Consider the following 26,416-nt stretch of genomic DNA (forward strand, 5'->3'; position numbering starts at 1 on the left):
TAGGATGGGGCGGGCTACACACACTCCGTGGACAGATGTCCCAAACGCCGTGTAGAGTCCATTCTCCCTATCGCGCCACGTGTGATTAGCATAACGCGAATTGGATATAACATGATGATGAATGTATTAGGGAACGCATTTTTTTTTATAACGCGGAATGCGAATTGGATAGAACGCGATCGAGTGGACGGAAATACGTCGCATAAGTAGGAATAAGTGGTTGTGCGGCTGCCTCGGCGTAGCATCACACAAGGCAGTGGGATGCTGCTGGATACTTCTACACACTTACCACGCACCTCAGTCTTTGTTCGGCCCGCGTTACGTACCTCACGTGTTATCACGGGCTCTGCTTCATGCTATGTTATATTTTTATTATAACGTGATATTTCCATAACGCGGTGTTCTTCAGGAACGCAGCTACTAGCGCGTTATAGGAGGACAGACTGCACCTTGAGTTTAGAGAAGGGCGAGGTTGGGCTCGCTGCTGCCCCATCGAGTGGTGACTGCAAAAGCGGGGTGCGTGTTGTACTTTTATATGGGAAGGCGAAGGTGAGGGATAAAGGACTTAAGAAAAGTAGTGGAGGGAGCAGGGGTGGTGGGGGGAGAAAGGGGGAACACAAGGTCATGACCACAGCAGCACGTGGCCCATGCTCTCTCTAAGTGCTCTCTGCGTGCAATGATCGCGAGCCACGCACGAGGAGTTCACAGTGCAACCACTCTTTCCACCTCTATAAAAGGACAACGCCTGGGGTTTTGATCTCTGCATCCCATATGCATGGGCGCACGCACAATGTCGACATCCATGGACACGCAGAGGTCGCCGGGTGAACATCCACAAAGAAAGAGAACTAATTTACTGCAGTGGAACATTCTATAGACGTAATAAACACATCGACTTCAGTTGTGTGGCAATCCATAAACCAACACACAGACTCCGGTCATCCTCACAGCAGCGGCTTTTGGCCGGCCACGGAACACCGCATTGCGCACTTTCAGATGTGCTTCTGCGAGAGTCTAGAACGCTCTTCCTTCCGATATTAGGAAGCCACTGGTGCTACGCACTTTTCACTCCTCGAGATTGAAAACCATTTATTTGGAACTTATTTTTGTGTTTGACCTTCCCCCGCATCTTCTATTAAAGCACGGTGCGAAAAAAGTTCAACATAAATACATAAGCAGAAACAAATATTGTGTAGTCCAATCAGCCAATTTGACAGGATTCACTCGTCTGGCTCTCATCAGTAGTGTCAGGCTTGCTAGAGAAATGCTGCTTGTTTATCCGATGTCATTGGTTAGAACACTCCCCCAAAGAGATCGGTCCTTGTCAGTGCAAAGAACAATGTTGTACAGGAAGCCTGAACTGCTGATGAATTCCAGAATATTGAAAGAGGGGGGTAGTCCTGACTCAGGCATAACTTGTCTCTGAGCTCAGGCGTGCTCAATATCACATGTACGTGTACAGAACGGAAGTGATATTGTTTTTATTAACCCAAATAATAACAATGATGACAATAGGGGTGGTTTGCCAATGGGTCATTTCAGAGCAGCTACGAGCAGAACTGTCTTGAGAGTCGTGTGCGTCACCGTGGGGAGTGGTGGCCTCGTGGTGAGCGCCAAGGTGCCCAACCACACCGCCCCCCTGCGGGCCATCACCTGGGAGAGCCCCCCGCTGCCCCGAGTGCCCCCCCCGAGTGCCCCCGCCCCCCGCAACGAGTCCCCCCCCTGCCCCGAGTTCCCGCACCGCCCCCTCCCCAAAGTGCCCCCGCCCCCCACCCTGAGTGCCCCCCCCCCGCCCCGAGTGCCCCCACCCGCCCCGCGTTTATCACGCCACGTGTTTGTGATGTACCGCACCTGGGGCCGGCGGCTCCCCTGCTTGCAGTCTGTGATGCTTCCCCTGCCTTAGTGATACATTATGTATTAAATAAGTTCCAACATACACACGGATGTGCTGTATGTTTCGGAGAACTTATACCGTACGTAGCCAACCGTTCTAATCGGAAGTGCACGGGGGGGATGGACAGCAAACTTAACACGACAACAAGCAATCTCGCCAGCGACAACTTGGCCATGAACCAATGCCTCAGCCTGGTACCCTCACTAACGATCACCTTTCTGGGACCACGTTGCTGTCACCATCCTAAAATCGAATAAAACGATCGCTTTTTGCGGACACGATCTGGCTATCACAAATGATAGCTCAACGAAGTGGGCTTCACATCATGAGACATTTAAAGCAGGCAAAAACTCGCGTGATCTTGATTCAAAATGTGGAGATAAAAACCGGAGGACCCGGATAACATTACACGCGACCACGGGGAGAGAGAGACACGCAAACTCCAAATACACAGCAGGCGTCAGGGTTGGAATCGAACCCACCACGACCTCCTGTATATCAAGCGATAGAGTTAACATCTCACCACCGCGGTGGCCCGGTCTGGAAGAATGCAGGTGAACAGAGTGGACTCGAATCGGCTAACGATGAGAAAACCCCACCACAGCAGAGTAGTGGTGCAAGCCGGGAAAAAAACCCCACGAGTTTCAAACAATATCATGTGCCTTGAAATTGAAACATTTTAAGAATATAACTTATGCGTGTAACGTTCCACCACCGCACATTTATTTGCTCGCTCTTATTACATAATTACTCAGAGGCATGAGATGGAACCGCAGACTAGCGGGAAGGTCGCAGCCAATGTGAACTGGCACCAACAATTGTCCATGCTCTGCAGTCCTCTCTCGATATCGCGGTGTTATCACGCCAATCAATGAGTGTTTATACATGTGGGAAGAATCGTGAGCAGCCAGGAGATTCCCACGTGCGAGGGGGCAACGCTCTATCCCACACAAACGGAACAGGTGGAGTCCACATTTTCGCTTTACCGCTTTCTTTCTTGGCGAGCCAGGGTTATGGCACCTCGATGCTCACGGGTAGAGAGTTACACAACATTTGATGCGATCCGCCAGCCCTCGCTGCTCCCTCCACAGTGCTGGATCACAGGCCACGTGCATAGCCACCACCGCCCGGCTGGAGAACCATTGCCACTATTGGTGGGGTGGGGTGAGAGGGATGGTGACACAGTTGTTCACAACCTCAGTTTGATAACGACAGTTTCATCACGCGAACTCCGGCCATCTTCGCTGTAGTTACTCTTGGCTGGTCAATGAACAAAGGCGGTCACCGCAATGCGCTGCACTTGTGGCAAGTTTGGCACGCTCTTCCTTCCGATATTAGGAATCCATTGGAGCTATGCACTTTTAAATAATCATCTAAATTGACAATTCATTTCTTTAGAACTGAGTTTTGCCTTTAGTTTGTTGTCTTTCCCCGGCACCTCCAATTAGCACAGTTGGCTACGTACGGTGCGAAAGAAGTTTAACATACGTACAACCGCGACTCACATCAGTGGCATATTCACCAACCTGCACTGGCCAGCTTGATGAAGCAAGGTCATACAACTCCCATGACTGACGAGGCATGGCCTGACAGAGGGCTGCTGTAAGTACTGAAGCTATGTGTGATCTTGGTGACCGTACAATTGGTTAAATAGTAAATATTCTAACGGTTATGTTACACGGCATGCGTGTCTGTCCTCAAAATATATCTCCCGTAGACCAGAATGAACATTATAAAAACTGAGAACTTGAAGCGAGAAAGATGACGGCATTGCAAGACCCTGACGGGATGTGATAACTTAGGGGAGGCCTTCATCCAGCAGTGGATTGGTGAAAGCTGTTGATGATGTTTCTCTTCTATTCCTGCGTGTGGCAATATGTTCAGGAGCTAGATGCCAATGTCAGGGTCTTCTTGCCAGGAAGAGGGTTTCTGCAGATAGTTTGTGTGGTTTTGCTCTTCCTCCTCTGTTGAAGAAAGAGCGCAGACTACAGTGGCTTGATTAAATGGTGAAGATTGGCGAGATGTCAACTACCTCGCCTGGTATGCAGAAGGTCGTGGGTTCAATACCGACCCTGACGCCTGCTGTATATTTGGAGTTTGCGTATCTCTCTCTCATTATCATCACGGTGGCTAGGAGATGTTAACTACCTCCTCTGGTATGCAGGAGGTCGTGAGTTCGATCCCGACCCTGACTTCTGCTGTATATTTGGAGTTTGCGTGTCTCTTTCTCTCTGCCCGTGGTCGCGTGGATTTTTCTCTGGGTCCCCCGGTTTTTCCCTCCACGTTTAGAATGAACGTCACGTGGTTTAGAGTATGTGGCTGCTACTATACATTTACACTTGAGAGGCCACTTCGCTGAGCTGTCATTTGTGGTAGGCCACGTCGCTTCTGTAAAAGAGCTACTACATAGCGGCTCAGTGGGACCTTACCTGGTAAAATAAAAGACAAGTTAACTTTAGTTTGTACCATGGCTTGTCCTGAACTTTCAATGCAAGTAGGAGAGCTGCGCATCGGCCAGTCGATGAAGTTGCAAATGTGGTTGACGGGGTGAGACGACCCTGATGCCTGCTGTTTTTGCATATTTGGACTTTGCGGTGTCTCTCCCCGTGCTCACGTGGATTTTCCCCTGGGTCCTCCTCGTGGTGGCTCCACCTGTCACGCCGGTGTCGCCATCAACGCAACGACACCCACCGTCATCCGGGGGCGAAAATGGGCGTCGTTAGTTGGATTGATGGTTTATTATGACGACGACGATTATGGTGGTGGTGACGAGGATGGCGACGACGACGAGAGCGTGCGGCGTTTTGTGACCGGCAGTGTTTTTTTAATTGTTTTTTGCTTTCCCGATGATTCTCGACGACCCAACACCCGAGCGGGCGCACGACCGACAGCGGGTGATGGATTGTTGGGTCACGCCCGACGGGACATGGCCGCGTGCGATGCAATCCGAAGGCACCGTTTGACGCACGAGACGAGTGCACATTGAGCAACCTCCCTTGTTTTATTATTAGCGTAGACATTTTAATAAATAACAATCACAAACGTGTAACGTACGTACACGATGTCGTCGTCCCCTTCCCCCGCATGTAACATTGTCAAATTCTCGATAAGAAAAGAAAATCGCCTCCCTATGTAAACAGAACATAGGTCAGCCGCTACAGGGCCACGCGGGGCCTTTATAACCCCGCTTACAGAGGAGGTCAGAGCAAGGCAATTCAGTGGCGGGGTGGTAGTCGGATTCATAGAGCTACTCACTCGAACAGAATGGTCAGCAGATTTGTGGTCGTGTTCATAGGCTGCCAAATGGCATGGCCCTTTCTTCAAGAAACAGGGTAAATTCAGCGTACTATAACTGCTCCTATCGCTCTGTATACTCTGCAAATATAGCAATGTTATCAATGTTCTTCGTCTTCCCTTGTATGGCTCCCATCGACTTCAATGTTAAATCCTCCCATAGACTTCAATGTTAAATCTTCCCATATACTTCAATGTTAAATCCTCCCATAGACTTTAATGTTAAATCTTCCCATATACTTCAATGTTAAATCCTCCCATAGACTTCAATGTTAAATCTTCGCATATACTTCAATGTTAAATCCTCCCATAGACTTCAATGTTAAATCTTCCCATATACTTCAATGTTAAATCCTCCCATAGACTTCAATGTTAAATCTTCCCATATACTTCAATGTTAAATCTTCCCATATACTTCAATGTTAAATCCTCCCATAGACTTCAATGTTATATCCTCCCATATACTTCAATGTTAAATCCTCCCATAGACCTCAATGTTAATGACTGGGTATTTTTGCATTCCGCCGCCACCCGGGGGCTATTGGCCGAGTGGGTTCCACTCTGTTGAAAGCGACGATGCGATGCACGCCGTTTTACGCGGCGATGTGCAGCGCGGCGTGCAAAGTTGACTTCATTGTTTGTCGAGCGATCCGCGGGAGTCGCTGATTTTTGTTGTTGTTGTTGTTGCAGAGCCTGGGCACAGAACGCTGCGAGCACAACTGGCGGAGCACAGCAGCAAGCCACGCACAACGGTGAATTCAACCTCAATTCCGCAAGATCGTTATCATCGCCGCTGCTGCTCTTTCATTCTTTATGCATAACCGCGATACATAATGAGCACATATTGTTTGCCAGCTCAGTGGTTGCTTTGTTGTCAGAATGGTTGGGTTCTGTGTTCCGTAATTCTTGCTTTCCCGGATACGCAAGCGTAATCGTGGTGAGCAAACGGGTGCCGCGTGGCGAGATGTTAACTCCCTCGCCTGGTACGCAGGAGATTCGTGGGTTCTATCCCGACCCTGACTCCATGAATATATGGAGTTTGCGTTTCTCTCTCCCCGTGGTCGCGTGCATTTTTCTCCGGGTCCTCCAGTTTTTTCTCTCCACACTTAGAATCAACATCACGCGTTTAGAGTGTTTGGCTGCTGTACATTTCCGCGTGATAAGCCACATTCGTTGAGCTGTCATTTGCGATGGCCAGGTCGCTTTTGCAACAAGATTTATGTAGCTCAGTGGGGGCCTTACCTGGCAAAAAAAAGAAGAAACATGTGTTGGTTTCCTTGCCATTGCCCAAATGTCTTCTTCTTGGTTCTTTCGGTAAAGTCACGTAGAAGGGATTCATCTTCTTGGTTCTTATCGACAGACATGTTCTTCACCTGAGGACGGCTGCTTGCGTTGTGGCCGAAACGTCGTGAGAATTATTTTATTATGTTTTATTTTTATTATTTTATTACTTCCCTTCTACGTGACTTTACCGAAAGAACCAAGAAGATGAATCCCTGCAGTCACGAAAGCTTTAAATCGAAATTGCCCAAATGTCGTTTTATTTCGGTTTGCAAAGACGGCGAGGGCCGCTAATTCCGGACGCGGCGAGAGCCCCCATCGCTGGAGGTCGATCGCTGAGCAGCGACGGTGACGCTGGGAACGGTTCTCCCCACCGCTCCGTGTGTCCCCGCAGTGACCTCCGTCTCCTGCGACTTCGACGACCACAGCGACCCCTTCTGCGAATGGAAGCAGCTGTGTGAGGGGGACGACGGCGAGTGGATCCGGACCAGCGGGCCCACTCCAACCGCGAGGTCGGGGCCCAGCGGAGACCACACCACGGGAAGTGAGTGGAACGCGCGATGGGGGGTGGGGGGGGGCGAACAGAGTAAGAATGACGGCGTGAACAGCGCTCAATCGTTATAGTCGCCAGGGGGGGGGGGGGGGGATTGGCTTTTAAACCCTGTTAGTGAGATGTTAACTTCCTCGGCTGGTATGCAGGAGGTCGTGGGTTCTATCCCAACACTGACGCCTGCTTTATATTTGCAGTTTACGTGTCTCTCTCTCATCATCATCACTGTGGCTATGAGATGTTAACTACCTCGGCTGGTGTGCAGGAGGGCGTGGGTTCGATCCCGACCCTGACGCTTGCTGTATATTTGGAGTTTGCGTGTCTCTCTCTCATCAACATCATCACTGTGGCAAGGAGATGTTAATTCGGTCGCCTGGTATGCAGGAGGTCGTGGGTTAGATCCCGACCCTGACGCCTGCTGTATATTTGGAGTTTGTGTGTCTCTCTCATCAGCATCATCATCACCGTGGTTAGGAGATGTTAAATACCTCACGTGGTATGAAGGAGGTGGTGGGTTCGATCCAGACTCTGACGCCTCCTGTATATTTAAGGTTTGCGTTTATCTCTCATCATCATCATCACTTTGGCTAGGATATGTTAATTCCGTCGCCTGGTATTCAGGAGGTCGTGGGTTTGATACCGACCCTGATGCCTGCTGGATATTTGGAGTTTGTGTGTCTCTCTCTCTCTCCACATTTAGAATCAATATCACGCGTTTTGAGTATTTGGCTGCAATACATTTCCACTTGATATATCACTTCGTTGGGCTATAATTTGTGGGCAGGTTGCTTCTGCAAAAAAGAGCTGTACCGCTCAGTGGGCCTTGCCTGTTAAAATAAAAATGGGTTAAGTTTTTAAAAGTGCATATGTGTCCTTAAACCTGCCACCACCCGACACAGTCAATTGGCAAGGTTGTGTCTCGTAAACAAAACGTGCCAATTCTTTACTAGTGTCGTGACATCGCTGGATGTCACCATGCTGTGGGTGCAGTACCGGCCCTAGAGGGGCACGGTGTGCGCTGAATAATAGCGCTGGATGGCACCACGCTGTAAGTGCAGTGCCGGCCCTATGGGACAGGGTGTGTGGGTGCCGACCGAAGGATAAGATTGTGTGAGGCCATGGCACTCTGGTTGACCCGGGAGGACACGTGACCGGTTAAGTTGACAGGGGCCCCAAGAGGGGGCTAGGGGGTCACGTGATTGGGACCCAGATCCTTCCCGAGGATTCTGGAAGGTGGACGTGGCCATGCCACAGAGAATATAAGCCGGGTCGCGAGAGATACCAGGGTTGTTATTCATCCTGGAAGAAACCCTTCGTCTGCGATCTCCATTCAACGAGTCTCCAACACGTGGACCCGGCCCAAAGTCGTTGGTCTCGGTCCCTCGTAACAGCTACGTAGTAACTAAGGGGAAGTTCGCCCGTATGTTGGAACTGAATAAAATGTGTTGCCTCCAAGTCTACGTCTGCGACTCAGTTGAACCCATTACACTAGTGTAGTGACTAACTCGGAGACGATAAGACTTGGAGGTACTTCTTTTATTTAACGAGCACCATCGGATTATACACACCCTACGTGGGTACAAAATCAACAGTCACTCGCCTATACACAACTCTACGTTGGTTGCTAGCCTATACAAAACACTAACCGTCTAAGACTGACGGCGCTGAACTGAGACAGCCAACAACTATCTGGCAGCACAATATCGAGTGAAGATGACAGGGACAATGGCGACGAGATGACAGCGATGATGGCGACGATCTTGAACAGCACGACGGGGATCCCACTCCAGCAACAGCCACGAGGTCCCTCACTGGGGCCCCTCTTATACTCTCAGCGTGGCCTCGCTCCGCCCCGGCCACGCCCCCTCTCTGGAACCTGCTACCGGGTTCCCGAGGCTTCCCGATGGGCCCCCCTCTGTGACCTTTCCCCTAGATGTCCCCCTTCCGTGTCTATCATGGCCTGCTGACTTCAATACTGACGTACAACACAGTTCCACTTTTTCGCCAGCAGCCAGCACTATACCACTAAACTTGTACAGCACACCGGTTGTGTGTTGGAGAGTAAACCCACAACACAATTTACCACTCGAGTACCGTGACGTTTCGCCAGGAATTACAACAACCATCCTCGTCAGGGTGCAGCCAGAGTTGTGGAGAAATCCTTCTCCTGTTTCAATATAACTCCAAAAAACCTCTATTATGGATAATATTGGTCACTTTAGCTGGCATGTTAAAGTGCTCATGCGTGAAACCTGCTGTGGCTTTGGCATGAACTAAATATTGTTATATTATATTATTATTGGTACTAATAATGTCAATAATATTGAATAATTGTTAATACTGACATTGAATAATATAACAACAGGTTCAATTAAAAGTGTGCTGTTCGAAAAAATGGAAGGGACCGGAAAGAGAGGAATTCCTAACAGAAAATGGCTGAATAATGATGACGACATCATCAGAGATTGGTGCCAGGAAGATGTGTCCACTGCTTGAGCCACACTGGCACTACAAGACGGAGAGGAATGTGTTGACAAGAAAATGACATAAACGTGCAGATGGACACCTACTAAGGGCGATCTGCCCCATGGATCATGGTGATGTGATGATGATTTTTTTTATTAACAATGAACCATTTATTTTTCCACTGGTTTCCACAATGAGTCTGTTCTTCATCGGTTTCGTCCAGATTCTCCAATAGGCAAAAAAATTAAACTGCTCGTGCTATCGAACTGGTATGTGATAAGCATCGCCAGTGCTGAAACATTCGGCGAGAATTACTCAGTTGAGATTAGTCGCCGCATACGGCCAAAATACTGTCAGGATACCTCTTTAAAGAGAGGCCTTCAGACCTAATGAGGCTTTCCTGGGCGAACACGCATGCTGCAATAAATAACACGATGTAATACAATTTTTGATCCTGGGTAGTAAGTGTTATTTCGTAATTGCTTATGCCTAAAATGTATATAAAATGGCTATCATTCCCCACAAACGTTGCTTTTGTGACAAGGACAGTAATACTCTTATGGGTGTTAGGTCACATCAATCGCTCCTTCCGTTTAGTACCTCCACGTGAAATAGATTTGAGTTCATTGAACCCTTCCAGAGGTGTTACCCATGCAGTGTTTAAGAGTAAGTTTCCCCGTGATGATAAGCCACTTCGTTGGGCTATCTTTTGTGGCTAGGTCACTTCTGACATACCTGGTCAAATAAAAAAATACTTTATTAGTTTAACTACCTCGTCTGGTATACAGGACGTGGTGGATTTGATCCCAACCCCTGATACCTGTATAATTGCAGCTTGCATGTTCTCCCCGTGGTCGAGTGGATTTTTCTCCGGGTCCTCACCACATTGAGAAACACGCGTTTAGAGTATTTGGCTGCTGCCATACATTTCCACGCAACAATCAACTTCATTGGGCTATCATTTGTGATGGCCAGGTCGCTTCCAAAAAAGAGCCACATAGCTCAGTTGACCTTACACCTGGTATAAAACATAATTTAGTTTAATTTTATTCGTTTTAATAGTCAAACTCTGCCTTGGTTTCGCGCTTCGGGGGCTCATCATTGACGATCAGTCTTTGCTTCGCAGAAGGAAACTGGGGGTAGTCAGATACAGCGCACACGTGCTGACAACGCACACGCGTGCAGACAACGCGCACGCGTGCAGACACAACGAGATGACACCCGGTGTTCCACGCGGGCGAGATTCAATCTCCGGAATCGGTGCAGAAATGAGTGGACCGAAACTCTCCACGGATCGATTCTAAAATCGCTGGCACGGCGTCCGAGAAAACGTCGCGTGGAGGGCTCTAGGTGTTATTGCTATGCCTGGTGCCACAGTAGACAGTAAAACAATCTACTTTGAAAGTGCCGGTATAAGTGAAATGGCCGTATTTGGGGAGAGAACTTTGGGAAATTACGCACGGAATCGTGGTTCTCGTTCAACAAATTGATTTGTTCTTTCACTCTTCTACCCCGATGTAGTTTCAATCAGTCCTGGACTCTGAACACCATAGTAATAATAGCATGACCGACTCGTTATCGGTAAACGGTGACACGGAAGTGTTTGCGGTTGAATATCACAGCCAGGCTGGAAGAGTGGACTTTGCTATTTTATTTTGTTGAAGCGAGCAAATGCGCCTTTCTTGAGTGACCCATAGGATCTTCTTGGTTCTTTCGGTAAAGTCACGTAGAAGGGAAGTAATAAAATAATCAAAATAAAACATAATAAAATAAAATAATTCTCACGACGTTTCGGCTACAACGCAAGCAGCCGTCTTCAGGTGAAGAATGAGACACTGCCAAGCTAGGAGCTTATATATAAGCTGAGTTGGAGGTGGAAGAAGAAGAGAGCCTTAACAAAAGAATGTGCATATCAAGGCTCTCTTCTTCTTCCACCTCCAACTCAGCTTATATATAAGCTCCTAGCTTGGCAGTGTCTCATTCTTCACCTGAAGACGGCTGCTTGCGTTGTAGCCAAAACGTCGTGAGAATTATTTTATTTTATTATGTTTTATTTTTATTATTTTATTACTTTCCTTCTACGTGACTTTACCGAAAGAACCAAGAAGATGAATCCCTGCAGTCACGAAAGCTTTAAATCGAAATTTGACCCATAGGAGTCAAGCGGGAGGTCGCCGTCAGCAAGAATGTGATACAACAACAAATTAACTAACAGTTTTTGGATAATTTCCGAGCCAACATTTACGAACCCCAAGCATTTATCATTTAGCAACCCACAATCCTTAGACATGCGCTTAGGAATGTCTGCAGTCGCAACCCGTGCAACTGCTCGCTCGCGCCATCTGCTGGCGGACGAGGCCTTCAATAGAAGGAGCTCTGGAGAGTATTTGGTCGAGCGGGCGCCGCGATGGCGAGATGCTAACTCCCTCGTCCTGGTATACAGGTGGTCGTGGGTTCGATCCCGATCCCGATCCCGACCCTGACGCCAGCTGTATATTGGAAGTTTGTGGTCTCTCTCTCTCTCTCCCCGTGGTCGCGTGGATTTTTCTCCAGGTCCTCCGATTTTTCCCTTTACATTTATAATCAACATCACCACGCGTTTAGAATAGTGGGCTGCTATAAAATGTCCACTTCATAAGCCACTTTGTTGAGCTATCACTTTTGGTCAGGTCGCTTCTTAAAATGACGTTAATACCTCAGTGGGCTTTGCCTGGTAGAATAGAGATGGTTTAGTGTTGTATTTGTTTGTGTTCGGGTAATTTGTTTACCTTTTTTGTACTTTGCACTTGCATCGTTATTTTTGTATTGCTCGTTGTTGTAATATTCGGAACTCGTGCCCCTACTGGACATCTGTGAGAAAGAGCTTCATAGCTCATCGGATTCCTTCAGTCTAAATAATGAATGTGGACCAATCCGTTTCAAAGACAATGCAGCATATACTACCTGAGCATGTTTGTTGTTTGCATGTTCACCACAAGTATGTGTGGTTAATGCAGTACACAGTGGCGGCTCCTGCAAAATCTCTCAGGGGGGGCAAATGTCTGGATGATTGATAAGGATAAGGTCCACCCATGCAATGGATAAATTAACAGCTTAAGCATGTAAAGGCAACTTCACTTCTTTAATATTAATGAAAAATAAAGTGACTCTTACAATACATCTTGTTTGTTTCTATACTCACTATTAAAACAAACCACTCAAGTTTATTTTATTAAAGATTCCACTAGGTAGAGATAAATTATATTGTTGGATGAAACGTGCTTACGTGTGATGACGTAAGCACGTATGATGACGTAAGCACGTTAGGGCGAGCCCTCCCGGAAGCCATCGAGAATGCATTGGAGCGCCCGCCGTTCGAAAAAAAACTTCTTTGAATGTAAGTCTATGGGGCCACTCGGGGCGATTCTCAGCCGGAGTGAAATCGCCCAAAAAGAGGCGGTACTCCACAGAACGTGACATGACGCTGATTGGACTATATCCAGAGGCACAGTGACGGCTAGCGTGACTCTGTGGTTGAATGACATTGGTCAGGGGTCGGCAACCTATGGCTCCGGAGCCGCATGCGGCTCTTTACGGGCTGCTTCTTGACGATATGTACGTATGTACAGTATGTACTCAGATGCACTGCGGCTCTTGAAATACTGAATTTTGTACCGAATTGGAAAGAAATGGCTCTTCTTGTTATTTTGGTTGCCGACCCCTGACATTGGTGGTGCGTCGCCCAATCGCCCTAATGAAGAAACCGCCCCTGCCAGTACATGATTCCTTGCAAAAGGTTTCTGTTCGGAGTTTGAACATCTTGACACCTCCTGTGTTATTGCCAGAGAGGGTAAAACCTATTTTTATATTTTGATGTTGGCAAAAAGGTCCCCAAAGCTTTAGGATATTAACGCCACAGGCAGTTAACATCCCACGCGTGTGTGTGTCTGTCCCGCCCTCAGACGGCTGCTGCAGCTTGTCTTGTGGGGTGTGGTGGTGTAGCGGTGAGCGCGCTGCGCTATGAACCTGGCGACCCTGGGTTCGATTGCCGCTCACGGATTATCTGAACCGGTCCCTGGCCTCCCCTAGGTCGACTCAGCCTCAAATGAGTACCTTGTGCGGTGTGTAAACATCGCTACTGAGGAGACAAAGGCGGTCGGGCGTGGTGCTGGCCACCCACCCCCTCGTGTACCGTCCCGGCCTTCACAGGTGCTTTTCGCTAACAGCACTTGCCCCCACAGTATGTGAAGGCTACACGGGGTTTCTTTGTCTTTGCCTGCCCCGCCCTCAGCCGGCTGCTACATCTACCTGGAGGCTCACAACTTCATCGAGACGCAGACGGCGCGGCTGCAGAGCCCCGCGGCGCGCTGGCCGCGGCCGGCGTGCCTCCGCTTCTGGTACCTCATGAGGAGCGAGGACGCCGGCATGGCCCTCAACGTCTACGCCAAGGCGGGCCCCGGCGAGTCGCTCGTGTGGTCCCGCCGGGGCCCCCAGGGAGATGCCTGGAAGCGGGGATCGGTGACCCTGCAGGCCACGGTGGAGGCCACCTCGGTACGGCACCATTCCGCTGCTCTGATGGAATCACCAGAGACAAAAAAATAATCTCCCCCCTCCACCGTACGTGTAGCCCTAACAGACTGTTTGGGGAAAAGTGCTGTTAGCTAGTAGCGCCCATGAAGGCCGGAACGAGTAGCGCCACGCCCGGCCGCCTTTGTCTCCCCAGTCGCGATGTTTACACACCCCGCCAGGTAATCATTTGAGGCTGAGTCGACCTAGGGGAGGCCCAGAACCGGTTCAGATAATCATCACCGGTGTTGGCCGTGAGCGGGAATCGAACTCGGGTGGCCAGGATGATAGCGCAAGGCGCTACACTTCATGTTAACTGTATCCTCATTAGGACTCGTCAGAGGCCGATTGCGGCAGCGAACATTGACGACTGCATCGACGAGCCCCCATAGCTGTCAACCCATATGGAGTACCCCGTAATTCTTGTTTCAATACCTCACATTTTGCTTTGTCTATTTGTGTGTCTACCTTGTGATGGGATTTTGTAGGATGAACGTTGAGATGTATAAGGGCCAATAAGGTCTGAATTGGTCTGTAACAAGTTAAGGCACTGATAAGGGGTTGACAGTTTAATGAGCCCCGAGGACGAACCAGTCTACGGCCGCGTCCTCGTTTCACCGCCTGCCCGCTGCTCTTGGGACGGCCGCGTGGCTCTCAACCCTTCGACTTTGGCGGAAACCGGGACGACAAAAACGGCCACGCATTGGTCCGCCACTGCTCCATCCCTCGCCCTGCAAATGACCCCCCTTGACGACGCGCCTGCTGCTCCTGCTGCTGCTGCTCATGCTGCTCATGCTGCTCCTGCTGATCCTGCTCCTGCTGCTGCTCATTCTGCTCCTGCTGCTGCTGCTCATGCTGCTCCTGCTGCTGATGTTGCTCCTGCTGCTGCTCCTGCTGCTTCTGCTGCTCCTGCTGCTGCTGCTCCTGCTGCTCCTGCTACTGATGCTGCTCCTGCTGCTCATGCTGCTGCTTCTGCTGCTCCTGCTGCTGCTCCTGCTGCTCCTGCTGCTGCTCATGCTGCTGCTGCTCATGCTGCTCATGCTGCTCCTGCTGCTGATGCTGCTCCTGCTGCTCATGCTGCTCCTGCTGCTGCTGCCCTTGTGCCCCTGCTGCTGCTGCTCCTGCTGCTCCTGCTGTACCCGCTGCTCCTGCTGCCCCTGTGCCCCTGCTGCTCCTGCTTATGCTGTGTTTTTCACAGTTGGTGCTCGAAGGGGTTCGAGGTCTCACGTGGCATGGGGACGTGGCAGTGGATGACGTCTCTGTGCTCGAAGGATGCGGTGAGTTTCCTCGGGGGGGGGGGGGGGGGAGAAGTGTCTACGCCATCTCATCACATTCTCTATCATCGTTTTATATCGCATCACTTTATATCTTTCTCGATGCCAAAATCGCGGATAGCAAGTTCGTGAACCACGAGGGAACACTGTGCTCACATTTCACTTTGCAAATTAAGGCTAATCGAAACATCCCAAACACGTAGTAGTAGTAATACTAATAATTGTTATTTAATGTTACCATCGCTCATGGATACTGATAATCAAAGCACCGCAGAATTTGTGAGTCACGCAGAGTTTGTGGCGACGAGCGGGAAGGCAGCCAATACTAACAGCCTCCACGAAGTGACGGTGACGTCCCCACGGCGCCTGTGCCAGGCTAGGTGCACTTTGAGGTGCACTTGGGAAGCCAGCCGGAACCGGCGCGCCACCGACAACCTGCGCCGGCTGTGTGACCCCACGCAGCTACCCACACCGCTTGTTTTCTTGCACGGAGTGAATCGCGTGAAATGTAATTTTAATGTTTAAACCAATCGAGCTGCTTTGGCTATTGGCCCGTGGTGAGTCCGAGATGGCACTAAACCTGGCGATGCGCAGCCAATGGGTGGGGTTGACCCCCCCCGGAGGCTCCGCGAAGGTTTGGGATTTGCTGTGACCCTCGCTAGCAGCAGCAGCGACGGCTGCTGGCCATTGAACAAAGACATCAGTCACCATCAGTCACCGCATCATCATCATCATCATCGTCGCGCGCGACGCTTTCAGGGGCGCTTCTAGCGGCTGTCTGGAACTCTCCCTCCGACATTAGGAAGCCATTGGAGCTGTGCCACTTTTAAATCATCTCGATTGACAAATTTTTTTGAAACTGCTTGTTGATGTTGTTGTGTTTAGTTTGTTGGTCTTTCCCCGCGCCTCTGACTAGCACGGTCAGCTACGTACGGTGCGAAAGAAGTTCGACATACGTTTGTAACCCACCGCGCCTGTGTGCTTCGTTATCTCTCTCTCCTTGTCTCTCTCACAGAGTGTCCTGACGAGTCGTGGACAGACCCAGGTGGGCATGACGCACTGCACCACCACACTTGTTGCTTGTAACTGTTGTGAGCCCGAACCTTAAACATCGAGTCGCAAAGAGTGGCACGGGTCTTTGGAATAGATTTTGCTGTTGCATAACTGAAACAATTGGCCGATGAAGTAGTGTTTATTTTGAATGACCCCGTGAGCCAAGAACCTCCTAAATCGGGGTTCATTGACATAAAACAACAACACCGGTCGCTTCTCTGACATACGCGACGCGTCACGGTAAAAATAAATCAAGAATAAACAATGACAGATGAGCAATTTTTTTATTGCAAATCATTATCGCAAAATAAAAATGGTCCTCTTTTTAAGATATAAGTTAAATATAGGTTATTATCACATCGCACGGCTGTATCTCTAAAAATAATGATTGCAATACTCTTTGGTAAAAAATTAAGTAGGCCTACTGCAATGTGTTTATAAAGGCAAATGGCGATTCCGTATAAAGAAAACCCTTGACTACAATTAGGGATGTGATTTTTCGTGATATAATTTAGCAAATGTATTTCAATTCCAGTACGAATAGAGGTATTTTAAAAGTTTTCTAATCATTGCAAGTTTAAAACCCATGACACTCATAACGAAAGTGCCGTTAGCTATGCGATAATCAGCTGAGAGCGACGGAAATGATTACGTAATATAATTATCACGGTCTCAATAATCCAGGCAAACATTTTTTGTTTAAATAACTACTTTAATCAGTGACATTAAATTAAAAAGACAAACCCAGAGCAGTTGCACAATTTTGGTCGTGCGATGCAAACTACGAACCGCAACGTTGAACCCACTAGGGCAGGGGTCCTCAAACTTTTTAAACAGGGGGCCAGTTCACTGTCCCTCAGACCGTTGGAGGGCCGGACTATAGTTAAAAAAAACTATGAACAAATTCCTATGCACACTGCATATATCTTATTTTGAAGTGAAGAAACAAAACGGGAACAAATACAATATTTAAAATGAAGAACAGTAAAGTTAAATCAAAAAAACTTGCCAGTATTTCAATGGGAACTATGGGCCTGCTTTTGGCTAATGAGATGGTCAATGTCCGGTTCCATATTTGTCACTGCTTGTCGTAACAAGTGATGCAAGTGTGCATCCGTTAGTCTAGATCTGGTTGGAGATTTCAAATGTTTCATTCTGGAAAAAGTTTGTTCACAGACATAAGCGCTGCCAAAGATGGTTGCCATTTTGAGTGCATGGTTCCTGAGATGAGGATATGTCTCAGAGGGGAGAAATGCATAGAAATTATGAAGGCTGCTTGACTTGAATGCGTCTTTCAGAGAGTCACAATTCTGCAGTTCAGCCAGTTCCATTTGGTAAATTGTATCCACATTTTCAATGTCAATAGAAAATGGGTTACGGAAAAGCTGTATGTCCTGTTCATGGAGATGAAGCTCTTTAAATCTAAATTTGAACTCCTTTTGCAATTTTTACAGTGAATCCACACATGTTTTGTTTGGGAATGCAACCAATAGTTTTTCCGCTAACAGATTTTGAGTTGTGGGGAGATGGCAGAAGTTTTCCTCCTTCACTTGTTTGATGAGGAGGCCTCATTTTACTTCAAATGCTTTGACATGTGATTGCATATCACAGATGAGCTTCCCCTTTCCTTGAAGTTGCACATTGAAACTGTTGAGTAGCTCTGTTACATCTGTCTAAAAGGCAAGGTGCCATTTCCATTCTGCATCATTGAGCTCTGGTACTTCTTTGTTTTTTGAAAACAGAAAAGCTGTAATCTGTGGAAGTAAGTCATAGAAACGTTTCAAACTCTCCCTCGACTCAGCCAACGGACTTCTGTGTGGTACAGAACATCTTCATAGTCAACATTTAGCTCAGACAGAAATTCCTGAAATTGTCTGTGGTTTAGTGCATGAGCTCTAATGAAGTTAATAGAGTCCCACTTCAGTGATTTGTTGGTGGATGAGGCAGTGTATGGCTATTGGATGAGAATGGTTATGTTTGTCCATCTCTTGGTTAATGTGAGCAATTACTCCTTTCTTAGACCCCACCATGCTAGGAGCACCATCAGTTGTCACACTGGCTAGTTTAGCCCAGTTCAGCTCCAAACCATTCACAGTTTGGCAAACCTTTTCATAGATGTCCTCTCCTGTAGTTGTTCCTTTGATGCTTTGCAGTGCAGCAAGCTCTTCTGTGACTTCGAAATAGTCATTCGTCCCACGAATAAAAATTAGAAGTTGTGCAGAATCACGAACATCATTGCTTTCATCGAGTGCCAAGGAAAAATAGGAAAGTTTTTTTGTGGAGTTTTGCAAATGCTGATGGAAATTGTCTCCCATTTCTTCAATCCTCCGTGTAATTGTAGGTCCTGAAAGACTCACTGTACTAAATAAATCGGCCTTCTCTGGACACATCTCTTTGGCAACAGAAAGAAGGCATTCTTTTACAAATTCTCCCTCAACGAATGGTCTGCCAGTGCACACTATTAGCTTGGCAACTTGAAAACTTGCTCGCAGTGATGAAATATTTAGCTGCTTCTGCTTCACAAAAGTATTTTGCTGAGTTGTTAATGTATTTTTCAGTTTTAATATTTTATCTTTTCTCACTTCTCCCACCAAACAATCATATTTATCTTTACGTTGAGTTTCATAGTGTCGACGTAAATTGTATTCTTTGAACACAGACACTATATTCTGGCATATCAGACACACAGCTCTTTCCTTGCACTGCATGAAAAAGTAATCATAAGTCCACTGTTTTTTGAATATCATACACTCCGCGTCAATTTTTCTCTTTCTTGACATCATTGTTTCCTAGGGAGTCAAAATTGCTATTAGTAAAATACCAATATATATACAGCGCTACAAAAACAATATACCAGCAATAACTTTGCCCACACAGAGACATACAGACTGCACTGCCCATCAATGCAGTCTGATTGGGGGAACTCCGCTTTTACCCCAGGCTCACACTGGTGCGGGTGCCATTAAAAAGTTAATTACACCTGCAGTTTGGTTCACAGATCGCAGTGCGATCTGCGAACTCGCATAGGAATCTGATCGCATGGGGGAGAAGACCCATGCGATCCGATTCCACTGCAGGAAAAAAGAAGGCACATGTGCCTTTTTTCTTCCGAATCTAATGCAAGTTCAGCCATACAAGCATATGGCTGAACTCGCACTGCTCAGAGATCGCAACAGTATGAACCGGCGCTTACACAACATATAACCTCATATAATTGAATAGCAATCAGAATATAAATGCACTTACTGTCATTTAAATTGGGTTTCCTACTCCTCGGCTGTCTGTCACTGACCAGAGATCAGAGATCACTCTGTTATTACCCCTCTATAATTTACTCAGCATACGGGAATATCACTGGGAGTGGAGCCGAGGGGCAAGTGAGGGAGCTGAGGGAGGGAGAGCCAGTCAAGCGCAGCCAGGGGAGGGCTGGCAGCCTTAGGCCTGGGGGGCAAGTCCAGTCAATTGGTCCATTGAACCATTCACCAGCGCAGCCCAATGAGTGCCCACTGCCGCAGCTCAATCATTGCCCACCGCCCCAGCTCAATCAGTGCTCACCAGCGCAGCCAAATCAGTGCTCGCCACCGCAGCCCAATCAGTGCCCACCACCGCAGCCCAATGAGTGCTCACCAGCGCAGCCCAATTAGTGCTCACCAGCGCAGCCCAATTACTGCTCACAAGCGCAGCCCAATTAATGACCATGGGCCGGATAAATGCCCTCGGTGGGCCGCATGTGGCCCGCGGGCCGTAGTTTGAGGACCCCTGCACTAGGGCCTGGCGCTTCTTAGCCCGGCGCTTCTTAGCCCGGTGCTTCTTAGCCCGGAGCTTCTTAGCCCGGAGCTTCTTAGCCCGGAGCTTCTTAGCCCGGAGCTTCTTAGCCCGGAGCTTCTTAGCCCGGCGCTTCTTAGCCCGGAGCTTCTTAGCCCGGCGCTTCTTAGCCCGGAGCTTCTTAGCCCGGCGCTTCTGAGCCCGGAGCTTCTTAGCCCGGAGCTTCTTAGCCCAGCGCTCTTAGCCCGGCGCTTATTAGCCTGGCGCTTCTTAACCCGGCGCTTCTTAGCCCTGCGCTTCTTAGCCTGGAGCTTCTTAGCCCGGCGCTTCTTAGCCCGGAGCTTCTTAGCCCGGAGCTTCTTAGCCCGGCGCTTCTTAGCCCGGAGCTTCTTAGCCCGGCGGTTCTTAGCCCAGAGCTTCTTAGCCCGGCGCTTCTCCACACCAAACTCTGTCACTCGCAACGTTCTCCCGTATTGAAACGGCTGTACGCCGTATGGACCTGAAAACTCAATTTCCCTGTACAATAATACGGGATAAACCGTGTGGGGTTGAAAGCTATGCGGGGGTGGGGGACAACGTTGTTAATTCGACATGGCCGCAGGGACGCGGAAACGCACGTTTGCCACCGTGCGCGCTTCGCCATGCCTGCAGATAATGTAACCACGCAACTTATTTCATTCCGCAGGATGTCCACACGTGCAGCCTTCAAGCGCGGCCGCAGGTAAATGCCTCCGACACTGTCGCCCACTGCCCATTGTCGACGTTTACGGTTGAACTTGAAAATCCGCGTCCGGGCGGCGTGGTTGGATAAACGTCTGCCGGCGTTGTTGTGACGTTCACTGGAACTGTGACGCGGGTGACGTTGCCCCCTCCCCCCGCCCCCACCCCTCTCCCCCCACCCCCCACGCCTCCAGGCCCTACAAAATCATCGTCGACGGATCTCACAGCCACTCTTCTCTCGGTTGGCACGGCGAGCAGCGCAGCCGTGGCGCTGCCTACCGCTGGAATTGCACACAGCACCCAGGAACCAACAGTCGGCTCCACAGTCCCTATAACAGCAGCAACAGCAGCAGCAACAGGAGCAGCAAAAGCAACAGCAGCAACAGCAGCAGCAACAGGAGCAGCAACAGAAGCAACAGCAACAACATCAACAGCAGCAGCAACAGCAGCAACAGCAACAACAACAGCAACAACAAGCGTCCCGGGCGGTTCCACAGGCTCACTGGTCGAGGACTCCACATGGAGCCCTTCCCCATCGTCGTCAGCACCAGGGATCGTCGTCAGCACCTCGTCCGTGCCGTCTACCGACCGGACGGGGTCCACGGCCACTTCTCACGACACCACCAAAGGTGACCGAGGATGCAACGATTCACTCAGCCAGCGATGAGAGGAAATTGTCAAGACTCAGGCGGTGACGATTGAAATGAAGGGTTCATGTATTTTTTGTATTAACATCGCATTAATCGATGCATCGTGTAACACCACGGTGGGTTATGCTACGGCATAATTAGGTTTTTGCATATGATAGCTCACACGTGCGTGCAGGAGCTAGGTGGCAATGTCGAAGTCTTTTGGTTACGACGAGAGGTCATGCAAACAATCCACCGGCTTGCGTGCAGTAAGGAATCCGATGGTTTTCCCTGTCAGTCAGAGGCATTGTTCTGCACCCCCTGAATAGAGATGGGACACTTGTTGTTTCCTCTGCCTATGCCTCAAAACTATAAACTAGCATTACCCGTGCAAACGATTTTGTCAATGTTTCACACAAATCAATGTTTCACACAAATATACAGATTGCCTTGGTAATTTGTGGATCCTGTTTGAGATGAGATTTTAGCTCAGATTTCCCAGTTTCAGACATCATGAGTGGTTTGTTAAACCAAAAGAAAACTCGTTTTTATTTTACCAGGTAAGGGCCCACTGAGCTACGTAGCTCTCTGTCAGAAGCGACCGGGCCATAAGAAATGATAGCTCAACGAAGTGGCTTATCATCATCACGTGGGAACTTATAGTGGTGACTCAACGTCACGCGACCACGGGGAAAGAGACACGCAAACTTCAAATACACAGCAGGCATCAGGGTCGGGATCGGAACCCACCACGACCTCCAGTATACCAGGCGAGATAGTTAACGTCTCCTAGCCACTGTGGCGCCCTCACCCTGCTTTGAGCGATCCAAAGCTAACCCGTGACATGAGTCGCACTCTTTTGTGCAGCGTCTTGAGATGCGGGTCGCCTTTAGATGCTGCGTGAATACAAACCGTGTCGCGAATTGCACGGCACGTGAGCTTACGGATGTGGCAGCAAGTTGTGTTGTTTAGTCCTCTTCTTTTTCTTTTGTAAATTATTTTCATTGATCCAACCACGGGGGGGTGGAAGGGGGGGTGTACAACTTCCGTGACAGATGAGGGATTGGTGGCTCGGACAATCAACAAGGACGTGCAGGACCGTAGCATTGTGCGGTACGTGATGCGTTAGATCTCCCTTTTCTTCGGGAAAAGATGGGGGAAAGAGGGGGGGGGGGAGTCAGTCTCATTTCAAGGTCAGTCAAGTAAACTCATGGTTTCTGGAGTGGCATTTACGAGGGGGGACCCCAGATCTAGGTGAACTCCCCGTTTAGTCCTCTTGTTATTTTCAACGTTACGTTGATTTGTACGATCCGGCAGTGCGTGCACGCAATGAACGTGTTTGAAACACGTCGTTGTAATGCGTTGTAGAAACGCCATGGTTACCTTTGTGTTTTCGGTAGTAACGAGGTGTGTTGAAACTTGTTATTGCACGTGGAAAAGTTCACCTGTGACACAACGCGCGCGTACAGAATAAAATGAAATCGAGAATTGTTTTTACTCCTGCAGTTTAAATACGCTCAGGGTTTAGGTACGATACGGTTTTCTTATACACACATATGTGAGTGTGAACAATCTCGTACTTTTTTTTTGTGGCATTAAAGCAATCCCAGAAAGATACAAATATAGATTAATGCAAATATGCGTCCACGGAAAAATTTTAATCGTGCAAAACTACTGGATGCTCATCTCACACGGAACGTTGCTCCGGTGAAACTGACGAGAACACCGCATGCTGTGCTTCGCAGAGAGCACAGCGGTGAACACCACCACAACAACAACTACCACAACAACGACCACCACCACCGTGCCCACGCCCTCCGCCAGCACCGCGTGCATCCCGCAGACACCTGCAGCTCCCGAGCCAGGTACGTGGCCACTCCGGTGGTCATCCTCACAGCAGCAGCAGCAGCGGCTTTTGGTCTTACCACCGAACAAAGACGGCGCTTTCAGGTGCGTTTCTGCGGCCGTCTGAAACGCTCTGCCTTCCGATGTACTGTTTGTTGCTGTCACGTTCTTACCCGCCCCAACTGGACATCTGTGAGCAAGAACTTTATAGCTCATCAGATTCTTCCAGTATAGATACATATTCTGATGTTAGGAAGTCACTAGAGCTACGCACTTTTAAATCATATAGATTGACAACTAATTTCTTTATAACTGCTTGTTGTTGTATTTAGTTTGTTGTCCTTTCCCCCGCACCTACAATTAGCACGGTTGGCTACATACGGTGCAAAAAAAGTTAAACGTACACACGTGCACTCTCACCGTCGTACGCCGCCCGTCTTGTTTGTGGAAGAGATTTGCTCTGAGTGTTCCCTTGGTGGTATTTTTTTTGCGCACGTCTAGTAAATCGCTCCGGTTACAACGTTCAGCCCATTTCGCAAATCCAAAAGGGACAGCTCCTGGATCAAATCAGTGGATCAGGAGCGTGGGGCATGGACAAATATAAAGGGGGATCAAAATTTGAAAACCTGCGCCAAGAAACACGTGAAGAACTCTGATTGCCACCGCGTTGAGAGACAGAAAGAGGAAGACACGGACTTAGATAACTTGTGCAAATTCTTAGGTTTCTTCGGTAAAGTCACGTAGGTAAAAACATTAAAAACCGCACTATCCGCCAAGCTGTCTCTCCCACCATACAGAAACAGCCACATGAAACTCCGACCAAAACTATCACGTTGCCATACATAGCAGGCCTGACAAAAAAGATCTCCAAAATTCTAAACAAACATAAGATCCAAGTCCGATTCAGTACAGTGCATAAAATCCGTGATTTGATTCCATCTGTGAAGGATGTCATTCCTGACTTACAGTATCCTGGAGTCTACAAATTGAGTTGCATTTGTGGTGATTGCTACATTGGAGAAACGAAACGTCATGTTTCTGATCGTGTCCGCGAGCACAAGTCAGATCTGAAACACGGCAGAACTGATTCTTCGGCCGTTGCCGATCATTGCTACAACTCGGTGGGCTCTCATGAAATTGTATTTTCCGAGACCAAGGTTCTCTGCAAACCTCCTGGCTACCATCAAAGGTTTGTACACGAAGCCATACAAATATACAAACACAGACATAATTTCAACCGTGATGACGGTTACAAACTGAGTAATCATTGGAAAGATGTGATTAACCATGCAAAAAAGATTTAACTACACTTATTTGCCAATCTTATTTGACAGACAACCATTACTGTTTTACCATGTTTAGTGGTGGTCTTCTTGTTACAGGTTGAGTCACAAACCGCATAACAAAGGCTCAGCCTTTGTTATGCAGTCTATTCTTAGTCTCAAGCCTCACCTTACCATATTAATAATAAGTATGCGGCCCTTGCCCCACCACCTTCTCCAACCATTATATAAACGCAGTGGTAACTCCTGCAATCTCTCATTTACTTGATACAGCTGTCGTGGCTGTGACGGTACCACCTGAAGACGGAAGCTTGTGTTGCCTCCGAAACGTCGTGATTTTTATTTTTATTTTATTTTAGTTTTTAATGTTTTTACCTACGTGACTTTACCGAAAAAACCTAAGAATATGAATCATTGCAGTCACGAAAGCTTCAAATCTAGAATTAACTTGTGCAAGTTAGGGACACTATCGATCTTAAAGAAAAGGGGCTTGATCAGGACATTCCGTGATAAAATTACCGATCTGTACAACGTGATGTCTGGCATCGAGATAACACCAAGCATTGAATCCTCCCTCCTGGGCTTTAAACCCCAAGGCGTCACCAGGCACCTTCTGCAAGTATTTAACATTTCGGCTAGAAAGACCATCCCGAGCTCTTGGAAGAATCACGTACCGCGTAACGCCACGGTCCTACACGTCCGCCTATCCTGCTATGCACAGCTCACGTGTCGTGGAAGTTGTACATCACCCATGTGGTTGGATCAATTAAAATAATTGACAAAAAAAGAAAAGGGGGGTAGGGCAGGACACGTGGCTGGAAGGGATGATGGCCGACATTCGTCACCAATGATGGAGTGGAAGCCGAAGGAGATAAAACGCCAGGGCAGAACGTCCACCAACCACGCAGATGACGCAGTGGAACCGGGAGTGAGATGGATCTTGACATCACACGACTGTGAGGAATTGTCACGATTTGGGGGAAGCCTTCATCCAGCGGTGCATTTTTCGTGACTGATGACGACGACGATGATATTTCACAAAGGAAAAGCACTCGGGTTGATGATGCTTCGTGTCTTCTCTGCAGACGCGCGTCTCAGCTGCAGCTTTGACGATGTGGCACTCCCGCTGTGCGGCTGGACTCAGTCGGGCGATGACGCCGGAGACTGGATCAGGAATTCGGGAGCAACCCCCAACCCCAACACCGGTCCACCTGGGGACCACACCACCGGATGTGAGTGCCGAGACGGTATTTTGCTTATGTGCGTTAATGCACCAGGATCTCAGTAGTTCTGCGATATCTCCTTCAACGGGCTGTTTAATATAACTCATGGGCTGATGCACTGGCTCTGCCAGTACTCCGGATTGAAAATGCCTTTGTCGTATTACACTCCTAGTGCAAGTGAGGTGTGTTTTTGAGCAAAGCGAGAGCATGCTCTTGAAACTAAACAATTTTTTATTTTACCAGGTAAGGCCCACTGAGCTTTATCGCTCTTTTTCAGAAGCGACCTGGCTAATCACAAATGATAGGTCAACGAAGTGTCTTAACATCATGTCGAAATTTATCGCAGCCAAATACTCGAAACGTGTGATGTTGATTCTAAATGTGGAGGGAAAGATCAGAGGACCCAGAGAAAAGTCCACACGACCACAAATATACAGCAGGCATCTGGGTTGGAATCTAAACCACAACCTCCTGTATACCAGGGGAGGTAGTTAACAGCTAGCCACTGCAGCACCCTGCTCCCAGAGGTCTTGTGGACACAAGGTGACTCAGTGCCTGGCCTGCATGTGGGCACGATGGCTTGGGGGAGGTGAG

This window comes from Lampetra fluviatilis, chromosome 51 (assembly GCF_964198595.1).
Source record: "Lampetra fluviatilis chromosome 51, kcLamFluv1.1, whole genome shotgun sequence".
Classification (NCBI taxonomy): domain Eukaryota; kingdom Metazoa; phylum Chordata; class Hyperoartia; order Petromyzontiformes; family Petromyzontidae; genus Lampetra; species Lampetra fluviatilis.